General features: G+C 45.3%; 1 long non-coding RNA gene and 2 pseudogenes across 5 annotated transcripts in view; 2 read left to right on the forward strand and 1 right to left on the reverse strand.

Moving 5' to 3' along the window:
- The window catches only part of LOC146188839 (uncharacterized), a 121,843-nt gene that overhangs the window by 42,717 nt on the left and 66,312 nt on the right, over positions 1-12,814 (reverse strand). The window lies entirely within an intron of this gene.
- LOC146188841 (uncharacterized) lies at positions 1,880-3,353 on the forward strand (annotated as a pseudogene).
- On the forward strand, positions 3,356-4,145 carry LOC146188842 (uncharacterized; annotated as a pseudogene).

Consider the following 12,814-nt stretch of genomic DNA (forward strand, 5'->3'; position numbering starts at 1 on the left):
GACAGAAGGCCTGCCTGTGGTGTGAGGCAGGAAAAACAAATTGTGGAGTGCCGCACGGGGGCTGTGTATGAGATCCCGTTTACTTGCAGGAAGGCTTACATAGGCCAGACAGGCAAATGTGTTAACGACTGTGCGGCTCCACACTTGCGCTCCTGTCCACAAGGGCACTAGGCTCCCCTGAGCACTGTGCTCGGTGCAGTGGGTGTGAAGCGCGGCTGAACGAGATACGGATTCTGGGCAGAAGCATTGATAAAAAGCACGCGAACTGCTTGAAGCATTTCATATAAGAGGGGGGAGGGGTGCTAGTGACAGGTCTGTCGCTCTGTTGGGGGCAGAAATGCGATTTCTTGAGCAGTTTCAGTGAAGGGGGCATGTTTGGTTGGTCTGCACATGTGTGGTCATTGCTATATATTGTAGGTCTTTCGTGTGCGTGTTTTTAGCGCTAAGAATGCCGTCTGAAGATAAAACCATTTAGCCCGTCTACAAGTTCTTTTAGATCAATTCCTTCCACATATCAATCCATCATGCAATGTGTTGTACAGGTTGGATTAGTTGTCAACCCCAAGCAGTGTTGGCTCTGTGCAAGTCCTGATGGGCTCTTCGAAACAAGTGAGGGCATCCTGCTGGAAATAAAGTGTTCATACACAAGAAAAGACGAAAACATCATTGATAATGAAGTTTGCCAGAGCTTTGTGAAGTATCTCAAGTTCGAAGCAGGCCATCTGAAGTTGTGCCACAGCCATCAATAACTCCTGTCAGGTACAGGTGGCCATGTGTCACCAATACTACAGAATGCATTTTTGTGTACAGTAGGAAGCAAAGTGTAACAGTTGTCGTGGAAAGAGATGAAACCTTCCTTTCAAAATGCATTCCTAAACTGGAAGACTTACTGTTGCTTCTTCATTGAAGACATTGTACAGTGAGCCAATGCTCACACAAGATGTCTTGCTCAATATGTGCTCAGTGGATGCCGCTTTGCAACCATGTTCCTCTTGCATACAGCACACATATCCTACCACTAGGGCCTTTCCAAATGCAAGTGCTGTACAAGCTTCGACAACAATTCCGGAATTACACTGTTCCGAGCGTGAGCATGGCTCTGTTAAGAAAATTTATAACGTGCTCGTCAAAAATCTATGCAATGGTTAGATCGTTGCAATGGATTGTATTGAATCGTGTAGATATATTTCAGGGCCGCAGGGTCGATCTTGACGTCTTCACAATCTCCCATTTGGTACAAATCTTCCAAGCGTCTCAAGCAAAGTGTCGTAAAATATTTAACTTGGTTTTAAATTGTAGTGTATATTAAAGTTAAATTAGAAAACAAAATTCAACCTTTCTGTAACTGAATCGTTTCGCTTCAGTGTAAAATCACTATGGAAATGAACTCATGGCGGCCCCGAGCTTGAGCACAAGCTGTGGTATTGTTCTACAGGGTCGACTTCTCATGTGCACATTATCGTCTCATACTACCCGGTGGCATTAAATAGCCGTAGTAGTGCATCGGGAAGCTCATTCTGATCCTGTGTCACGAATAAGAGTTAAGTTTGGTAGCTGTATTCCTTCGTGTCTGCTTCGGCATTGTAGCGGGTCAGACAAGATGAACGATAAACCATCTTCATCAACGCTAGAACGTCACAGCTGGTGTCATCACAGCAGCCAGCACCCACGAGGCACGCCCAGAGTAGCAGACATCTTGAAAGTTAAGATTTAATCTGGGAAAGTGACTGCCAGTTATGGCGCAAGTATTTTCTTGGGAATTCTCGGAGGATGCTTGTAAACAGCTTATCCAAGTTTTTGAAAACAGCATGCATGATTGCCTGTCTGCTTTGCTTTAGGTGTCTTCAGGACAATGAACACCTGTCGCATACATCTAGGGATGAATGTGCGCAAAGTTCCCTTTCGGACAGCAAGTGTAGAAGTGAAGAGGTGTGTAGCGGCAAACTTGGCCAAAGTTCAGGCTTCAATTACTGTAACTCTAAACAAGTTTCTTAGGTGATTTAACCTGCAATGACATTTCCTTGTTCTTTTGCTCTATTTACGCCAGGTGTCCCAAGAAGAGCAAGCATTCACTGTACACGTTAGCAAAGATCCACAAATTTCGAACATGAGCTGTGACAGTGACTACCAATGCCATCTTAAGTATCAGCAAGGCAATAAAAAGGACACGGCTCGGGGAGTCGTCATTCGTTGCGCAGTGGAGCGCGGTGCATCATTGTCCGTTTCTTGAAGCCTAGCCATTGACGGCGACCGCCGAGCCGGTCTGCCTCTCGGCATTGCTCGGTCCACCAACTCATAACAGAAGCATCTAGTTTTGTTCATTTCATTTCGACGGAGGGCCGTAAAGAAAAAACAATTTCTTTTGAGCATGCCCTTACGTAACATAGCTAACATTCTGATTGGTTTGGTTTTGTTTTAGAACAAAATGTCACTTGCCTTGCATAGTTGTGAACATGATTTGCAATGCCCTGAAAGGACAAAGTTCAAAGCTCATGCTGAATTTTTGCCCCTGCTATATTTGAAGGTAATATATTATTTTTAAAATAAAATACTGTATAGCAGTGAAGCTATCACTTTTGCAGGACTCGTACACTGAAAACAAGACACTCGATGAAAATGAGTGTACACCAAGGCAAGAAGAACATACGACAACCTGGGAAGACCCTTTGTATGCTTATTTGAAGAGGTAATCCAGGATCATGCTGTTTATCAAGGGAGAATTGCTGCTAATGGCACTCAAGTTTTCCATAAGAAGCAACCTGAGCTTTACAGGCTTTTCAAACCTTATCAAAATGTTAAACTGTACTTTCAGTCGACCAATTTTGCCTGAGTCGCGCTACATGATTAGTTTGGCATTGAAAGATGCAAACAGTAGCATGACTTTTCATTTTTACTGCGTACATTGATTTTATTAGATTGGCCTTCTGGAGAGTAAACTTTTGAGATATGCCCTCAGTTACAAAATATTTTGAAGTCCGGAGACTTCTTAGATTTAACGCAGCCCCTTCTGCCGACAGACGCTCTCACGGACATACAGAAACTTTGTTGAGGCTACTGCTGACTGTGGCCATAGAGTGAGCATGACATGCAACACTGATGGTGCTCCAGTGTTTTCCTCATCATCGACTGCCATCTAGACTACCGAACTGTGAATGAACTTCCTCCCACAGTTCGAATGAAGGTTGTATTGGCAGCATTGTGGTTTGGGAAGTCAAAACCAAGAAGATATATTGCAGAATATTTTCATTCAGCAGATCAATGATTTGTCAGTGCAGGGGTTCAAATTACTACATAAGGGGGTGTCACACATGCTTTATAAGCATAAGGGAATACTGCAGTTTATTGGCTATTAAAGATGTGGAAGAAGTCCTTGAAACTGGGAGTAGTTAGAGGTGTTAAAACTGCATCACCTTTAATCGACATTGACCATTTTGACCTAGTTGAGGGTTTGTTCCAGACTATATGCATTAAGTGCTCCTGGGAGTTGGATGTCAGTTTCTAGGATGCCAGGTTGTTGAAGGTACGAAGGAAGAGTTCTACATTGGAAACAAGCTAGCAGAGGTAGACAAAAATTTCTGAGAATGAGGCCACCTAAGGATGTTGGGATATTGGCAAGGTGTATGAAAGAAAGTTTTGGAAAGCGAAGGAACTAGAGTTGGATTCTCTACTACAGCATGCCTGTCTTGGAGGACTTATTGGGTGCCCGTTACCTTGGCCACTTTTGGTTGAATCTGTGCATGTGATGTTACAGAAGATGCTTATCTGACATTTATGTACTAGTGCTAGAATTTTCATGGTCAAGGCAGAACGGAAGTAGCATGACCTACAATGCCCATCAATTGGGTCATCTTGTGAAGAGCGCGCATCCGTGGGGGCTTTTATGGGCCCATTCTGCATTTCCTTTTGAATCTGGACATGGGTATCTTAAAGCTTGTACAAATGCAGCTAAAAGCATTCCTCAACAAATTTGTCGAGCTATGGCATTGCAAACTGCAGTGCCCAAACTCAGTGACCTCACAGACAATACACAGGTCATGCAGTACTGTACCTCATTGGATAACCATACACACAAGAAAGAGGCTGTAGCAGTTTGTGGAGGGAGTGCAGCTTATGGTAGGATAGAGATGATTATCCATGATGGCTGAGTCTTCCTTATCTTGACGCTGCTAAAATGCTTGTCAGAGATTTATTTGCTAAGAACTCGACAAAACCATTTTTATCAGGTATCAGAGGATCAGCAATATGCACATGTTACTTCGGTTTCTCAATTTCCAAATTTTTGCACATTCATAGCACCTCGGAAAAAGTTTGTTATGGCTGTCCCTAGTGCTCTCTAAAGTATTGAAAGACAAGACTAGATGTCGTTTCTTTCAGAGTGCCTCTATCCTATCACGCAAAGTACCAGTTGATTTAATGAGGTGTTTAGATATTGGTTCATTTCACTTCATCTTACATGTGCTGAGCTTTCGAGCCCCATGGTCAGAAACCCATTCTGCCATAGTCATCAGCACATTCAAAGCTCGTGAAAAGAGCAATTTTTGTACATTGTTTTTAATAATGCAGCACAAAGCTTCCAAAGTAGGTCACCAAACGCAGGCTGTTACCCTTCGGAAGTTGTGGTTTATGTGGCAAAAAAACTGCAGAAAAAGTTGACAGCAGTGAGTGCAAAAAATGACCAAAAGAAAAGAAAGGTTGCTATCTTGCCACAATAGAGGCAAAATAAGTTTGGCAACCGCGAACGCCATGCTGATCTCGCGCTGGCCGCCATATTTTGATCGCTTCATCCGTCAGCTTCGCTCCATGTCCGTTCATCAGTGATCGCCATTCTCTCCGCACTTGTCATACTGAAAACTAGTTGCTGTGCTTGGACCGACCTTTCCATGTCAAGAGAAGACACTGCCTCGTCGAGAAACCTCTCCACTGTACCTGGAGGTTTCGTCAGCGACGCCTAGATGCGTATTTTTACAGCCGAGGCGTGGCCCACCGGCCAGGCATGCTGAGCGCAGTTACAAACTGCTCTGCAAGTCGTGCACGGACCCCTCGATAATATGCGTAGCGTCATCCCTATCACGGTACAGTATCCAAAGCTTTATTATGTGGAGAACTTTTGCTTCTTTTTCTGTGCGCCGCTGCTATTTACTTGGAAGCCTGAGAGACTCCATGTTTGCTTGGTTTGCGCATCACCGTCGCTTCGGAGAAGCGAAACTTTGCATGTCTGTTGGCTTTCCGGGCCAGTTTGACGCTCTTTGACTGCCCGTGTTAAACTAGAATGTGTTCAAAGGTGTCCAATGGCTCAAAATGGAAAGGCAATGTTTGCTGATGGTGAGCATTGGTGTATAAAAATGTAAAATAATAAATAAAATAAAATTTTACGAATACAGCCAGTTGTACCAGTATCAGTAATGTGAGTTGACTGTTCAAAATTGTTTTATCGAGCGCGCAAGCAGGTTTACTTGAAGGCACAGAATAAAAACCTCAGCTGCACGCTCTGGACACAAACCGGATTTCATATGCATCATCACGCTATAACACTTTTCGAAACGGGCTGGACGTGAGGATATTACGGCACACTAGTGTGACGGCCTCTTTTCCTGTTTTACAAGATGCTGTGGGTTTGGCAGCTGTTTTTGCAACGTGAAACACGCACCTCGGGCACCCTAGACAACCGTTTTGCTTTCTGCACCAAGCACTACCACTTCATATGACGGTGAAAAGTAGCTTAAGTAATCATGCCCTTGTCATAAGTTGTTTTCGGGTTGGGTTTTTTGGTGCATAAGCAACTAAGGCTATCATGCGCCATGAGCAAGGTGGAAATCGTTTTGCAAAAAAAGGGAAAAACGAGTTAAAAACCAATTTTTTTAAAAAGGCCTCTTCTTTTAGAAAACCTGGGTTCTGTTAGATTCTATGGCACTTAAGCTGAAAACACCATGATGTGCCAAGCACAAGGTTTCAGTTTGTTAGTGAAGTGTGTTTCATTTTTTCTACAGTTTGTGTGAAGCATTCGCTTCCCTAATAAAACTGAAAACACGAGATAAATCAATAAGTTCATCATATTCTAAAATCAGTTTTGGGTGAAAAGGAATGCGTTCTGTTTAAAATCTGGCAAAATATTTTTTCCTTATCCTTTCAAGACTTGTGCATGTGGTTAATAGTTTGTTTCCGCATTTTTCGCAGAGGTTTCTCTTCTTTTCCTAACAGAAAATTGTGTCAGGTGCATGTGTCCAATGCGGAGACGGCATAAGGTTACTTCTATGAAACGCTCTCGATGCCGGCACGACTTCCATTATCCCAAAATCGGCTTTACTACGTGTAGTTCGTTTCCCACTTCACTGTCCCAGGCAAGTGATGCTGGGATACGGCAGAGCACTCCTCTCCACAAGGCCATCGATAACTAATCAGCAAGACTTCCAAAAGTAGTCAAGATTTCTGACCAGCCAGAGCTCAACATTGTAGAAAATGGAGGATACACGTGTCGAAAACGCTGCCCATAGGGGGGCACCTAAAGAGCGCAGGAAGAAGTAACGAGAACACGAACGGCTTCCAAGAATTGGTCCGCACTTCGAACGCGCAAGCGAAACCTGAGCCAAAGCGGCAGATGGCCCACTCTGCCCCGCGAAGACCAGCATGCCGAAGCCACAGCAGATAGCTCTCTCCCTCTCCCCCTTTCATGTTTCTCTCCTCTCCAGTGCTATCCGACTCTTGTAAAATAAATCTAGTCTCGTAACCGTTACCAAACGTGTGTGTGTCATTCTTTTGAGGCTCCTGCGTGCGCGGCCCTGCCGCCCGAACGAGTAATGCGCAGAAAAGGAGAATCGTGGCGCGACCTTGCTAGCATCGCTCCGTGGTGCTCGCTGTACAGTGAGACTAACCTAACAAAGAAAAACTAGGAACTCTACAAACGTTCCACCAGTCATTGATGATGCTTTTCCCCTGGCGGAAAACCTTATGAAGCCGTTCGGCGGAAACTGCTTATCACAGCACCAAAGAATCTTCAACTACAGGTGTTAAATTTCATTTCAAGAAGTTCTTGTCGTTAATTTGTCCTCTGGTGAAATGCTGACACTTTCACCTATTACTCTGCACTGGTTTCTAGGGACTGTGAAGGTGTAACTGAATGCCACCTGTGTTTAGATTATCCAGCGCCCGCCGCATTGTCGAAAATGTCTTCGGGATTTTGTCAAACCCCTTCCGGTTTATACATACCGTAATGCAAGCGGAGCCAGAGAGCATCTCTGTATGTTGGAGCCGCATGTGTGCTCCGCAACTTTTTGGCTGATGAGCCCGTACAGCCAGCCGAAGCAGCTCCCGAGAGAAGAGTGGACACTTTCCTGTGCAGCCATCCTGAGGCCGATCTAGGGCTATGGCATGTTCTGTACGTGATCTTTGCAGTTATTTCAGTGGTCAAGTAGTGCCATGGCGTACGCTGACCGAGTAGCAGAAGAGACTGCACGGAGATTTTCCGATATGGCAACTGGGGTGACATATCCGCTTAACTGTACACTGACTAGCTATTATTTTCATGGTTTATTTACAATGTGTGTCTTTTATGCTTTTGTTACTTAAATATGCATTGTTTCATGTAAGTGTTCTGCTTTCTTCTCTTTTTTGTTTGATTTTTTCTTAGAGACACTGTAGTGAGGGCTACAGGAATTTAGATCACCCGGGGTTCTTTAAGTTGCACTGACATTAACCGCACAGAACAGACTTGTGTCCCCCGGTGAAGATGAGCAATGTTCTCATGTATTTGCTCTTTTTACCTAGCCATTTTACCGCTGAGAGCGTCGAGAACTACAAAGCTTTGGAGGCGTACAAATACTTTCAGTCAGGTAAGTGGACAGTATCAGCCTATGTGTCTTCTCGCTGGTAAACAACACAGCACGCAGGCCACGCCAGAGCGGGATGCCTTCAGCTTCCGAGCAGCGGTGGTAACGAACACATCGCGTGTTGTGCAATACAAAGGTATGTTAAAAAAATGTATAGGGTTTTAGCGTAGTAAGAAATGAGCAGGACGTGCGAAGGCTTTTGCGAACAGATTGAAGTTGTTGGAAGTGACGACGTGCAGTGGCAGTCCATACGCCAGCCGGTCAGTCTGTACTCGCTTCCCAAGAGAAATAGTGGGTTGAAATCTGCTCCGACAGTTTTTTTTTTATTAATATGAAAGCTCTACAAATGACATGCACGCGTTAAAGTTTTGCTAGGCTCTGAACCTCAGGATGTGTTTTTGCACTAAAACAGAGTGTGTTTGAAATTATATGGGAGCCTGGCACGGTAGTTTTCGTTCTATAGGTGCACACCTTGTAGGCACTAAACTCTGCTGGCCAAGCTGTTATCAAATATTTCCTTATCTGATGTAGGTTATCGAGCTCCTTAAATGCTGGATATTTTAAGCATTTTATTGTCTCTTCCTCACTGGGCCTTTGAACAGGAAACGTTGGGGTTACAAGCATATTTCTTAATGTTCGGGTGTTCACTGTCCTCTGTCCACAGGACTGGTCCGAAAATGTTGGCTGTGGAGGCCAGGTGGCGTCAAAATAAGTTTTCTGCGGGTTGAGGTCATGCCTTCGCAAAGTGTGGCTGCAAAAGGCCACGGTACATGAATGTTTGTTGATGACACATCAGGACACATACTGGCAGGCCACTGCCAGTGCAAAGCTGGGTGAGTTGACTTCTTCCACTAAGTCCTTCATGTCCGAGTGACCATAGAATGCATTGATAGGCAGGCTAGGAGAAGTGTGTAGCCATGTTGCTGCACTACTGTTCACACTTGAGGCAGCAGCTCGTGAGAATGCAGATGTGTTGCGCACCACACAGCCATGTGCTTGGCGTGCAGCTGTGTCCAAAAAAATCTATAACCATTTAATATTGACATGAGATTTTTTTGCATTGGGTAACGGCTGCACGAAATTATTATTGCACCTAATTGTGTTATATTCTAGGCTGCCATGGTCCCGATTGACAAGCTCAACTTGGGAAAGCTAGGCAAGCCACAGAACCTTGCTGTGGAAGCCAGCCACACTTCTATAAGTATAACGCCATAAAAGTATAACGCCAGAAATATTTGAGCGCTTAAAAAAGGCAAGCTCGAGGGTGGTAGAAGCATTCCAAAAATGGATCCATGGTGTGCAGCATTGCACAAGCCAGTTCCAGACAGCCCTGGGCTTGCAGCCCTCTACAGCGATGTGGCAAAGACCTCTAGTTCCACTGCCTCAACTGTTCCGCAGGCACTTTTGCCAAATGCCAGGATCATGCTGGAGCATCTGTGGCTCTGCTACCCAGTGCGTGCAATGCTACGTGATCCATGTGCCAGTCTGATATTATCAGCTGCCATCTGGAAGATCTGCAGGCACCTTTGCCAATGCTAGGACCATGTACCTCTGCTATCCAGTGCGTCCAATGCTGCACTATGCATGCACAAGTCTCATATTGTGTCCCGTTTGCATGTCACATACTGGGGCTTTGACTTCAAAGCGACAGGAAGGCTACCCACACACTACTTCGACTAAAGGCCACGTCTCAGCAAATCGCACGGATGATGAAGTGCGTCACCAGAAATAAGAAAGGGATGAAGGAAGAGGACACCACACGCCTAGTGCGAGCACTGGTCATTACTCGCCTTGCGTACGGCCTCCCGTACCAGTCTCTCCTTCGCGTGGAACAAGAACAGGCTGACGTCATCATTCGAACAGCTTACAACAGGCCCTCGGTCTCCCGCTATCTACTAGCACAGACAAACTCCTTGCACTAGGCCTAATCAACACCTTTTTCGAAATTCAAGAAGCCACCCTCATCTCACAGAAAGAACGCCTCTTCACTACCCGTGCGGGCAGATATATACTGCAGCGCATAGGCAGCCCGGCGGACGTCACCAGGATAAATGACACCACGGACATCCCAAAGGCAATCCGTGACCGCCTACACGTGGCCCCCCTCCCCAAGAACATGCAGGGCGGCATTCATGACGGCAGGCGACAGGCTCGAATTGACAGCTTGCGACGAAGCCTTCGGCTCACTAAAAACGTCATTTATACAGACGCCTCCACGTACCTGCAATCCAGACACGCAATAGCCGTCATCACCAACGCCACGCACCAGGAACTTAACAGCATCAGTATCCAGCATGTCAAACCGGTAATCGCAGAGGCGGCGGCAATTGCCTTGGCCATCACTCACGCGGACTTTACACACCGGAGCACTACAATAGTTACCGGCTCACAAGAAGCCTGTCGCCTTTTCCTCGCCGGCCGCATTTCGTTCCGCATTGCACACCTTCTACCATCAGCAAAACCAACAAGCAATCACCCTAAGCACAGAATAACCTGGACTTCGGGGCACGCGGGATTAGAGGGAAATGAAGTAGCTGGCAGGTTAGCTCGAGGACACACCAACCGAGCGACCGGGACTTGCTCATTCTCCCCCATAACTCCCACGTATGGTGAAAGGCTCGCTACATTGCGACTGCAGCGGAGACAATTCCCTCCATCACATCGCCTACTTAATGCCGAGGAGGCTAGAGACTGGCGTCGCCTCCAGACCAACACGTACACTAACCTACATCACCTGCACCTCATATTCCCGACCAAGTATTTAGACTCGTGTCCGTGGTGTGACGACACCCCTACTACTTACCACGTGGGGTGTAAGGGACACAGACCCCCCGCACATCACAACACACATCTCTGAGGACGAGTGGGAGAACAATCTGCTCAGCTCCGACCTGGCGGTTCAGCGAGAACTGATTCGCCACGCCGGCACCACGGCAACCTTCCTTGGCATCCTGTACAGAGGAAGCCACCCATGATTTACTCATCTCATTTTCTGCACCTCAATAAAAAGTTTTTCAATCAATAAATCCCATTTGCATTTTCGCTGTCTTATAAAAAAAGTTACTGCGCAGGGCAGAGCAGCGACTCTGTGTAGCAGATGTACGTCCACGCATTTACCAGGGGGTGCAGTACCACGTTTCTTTCTACAGCCAGTGTTGGTACAGCAGAATAATTTGCGTTGTGTTGTTTTATGGCACATAAGCAACTCAGGCTATCATGCGCCAAGCACAAGGTATATTATTTTCTTGAGAGGAGTGAAGTGTTCAGATATCATAGCTTGTTAGAAAAATGTTTCTTCGAAGAAACTAAATATACAACTCAGGCTATCATGCGCCAAGCACAAGGTATATTGTTTTGTTGAGAGGAATGAAGTGTTCAGATATCATAGCTTGTTAGAAAAATGTTTCTTCGAAGAAACTAAATATACATGAAATGTCTACAATTGCATTTTCTCCTAGCAGAAGTGATGGATGGAATGTTATCTGTTCGGAGTAAAATTGAGTCAAATGCTTCTTTTGTTGCTTTTCGAGTTTTTTACATGAAATTGTCAGTCTGTCTAGTCTTCACATATCGGTTCATCTTTCTTGAAATGAAACTATGAGGTGACACAATATTACCTCCATGAAGTGTTTCTGGTGACTGCATGACTTCCATTCAACTGGCTTCATGACGTGCAGTTATTTCATTTCTCCATGAGGCTTGCCATTTTTCTCCGAGTTTTCTTTGTATGAATTTCAAAACATCTTTGCGTGGTACATTTATTTTTCCCATTTTTGCTTTTCAGGCAGCTGCTGCACATTCATCAGCTGTCTCGTTATCTAGGATTCCGGCATGGCTAGGCACCCGGCAGAATTTAATTTTGTAACCTCGTGTTTTGGCTGTTATGCAATGTATTATTTTTCCCACTAAGGGTTTCGTTGCATTTTTAGTGTAATGCTGTGATTAAGCTAAGGGAGTCAGTGTAGATTATACTCTTTTCAATATTGCATTTTGTTGTTTTTTCTACAGCTATGAATATGGCTTAACTTTCCGCAATGAACACTGATGCACAATTGGGCTACATAACCGTTTTCTGGCGATTGTTTTCTATGACACCACTACCAACATATGAGGTCGTTTTGGAACCGTCGATATAAAATGTGTTGTGGTCGTTATATTTTTCCTCTAAGGTCAGGAGTTCTTGTAATGTGTTCGTGTGCAGTTCGCTGTTTGTCAAATTGTTGAAGTAAGGTCACATACCAGAGGGAAATTTAATTTGCACTCTTTCAAAAAGGGGAAAGAAGGAGGGAGGGGGCACACACCTCATCTTTCCCGAAATGGCACAAAAGAAGGCACCCCTTTTCTCCCTCTGCTTTATGCTGGCAGACATCCTGCAGCTCGCAATCTTCATCAGTTAACGATCCATGGTGAGTGGATAGCATCGAATCAAAGATTTTAATAAGCATTGTGCAGGCAAACCCGATATTATATGGCTTGACTCACTTCGGCAAGGAGTTGGGCATCGACAGTAAGTGCACTTTTTTGTCCTCCTATTCTTGCTTCTCTGTGATACATAACATTCACAATGCCTTGGGTCCAGATGCAAACCGGTATCCATTACACATGCATTTTCTTGAATAATGTGGCATAAATGTATGGAAAGGGACAAAAACGCAAACAGGTGGTTTGAAGTACACATCTCCTTTGCATGCCATGCTGCATTCCCACTAAGCTTTTACGCCCGCACCTATAATTTACGCCATGCTAGCAACTGTAGCAACCACAGAGAACCGCGCATCTCTCCGAATCACCGTGCGCCATGGAGGATGAAGGGAATAAAAGTATTCTAATGGGCTGCTCGATAGTGTCGTATTTCCCTCTCCCCTCGCCGGGCGCAGGAGCGCACGCTAGGCATCGCAAACGCGACGCTCATTGGCCAACAAAGGACAAAGGGGCAAGATGCGCCGAGATTGGCAGGAACCGGCTAGCGACGAGGAGAGACGACAGCAAGA

The sequence above is a fragment of the Amblyomma maculatum genome, chromosome 5 (assembly GCF_055883805.1).
Source record: "Amblyomma maculatum isolate TAMU_Amacu chromosome 5, ASM5588380v1, whole genome shotgun sequence".
NCBI lineage: Eukaryota > Metazoa > Arthropoda > Arachnida > Ixodida > Ixodidae > Amblyomma > Amblyomma maculatum.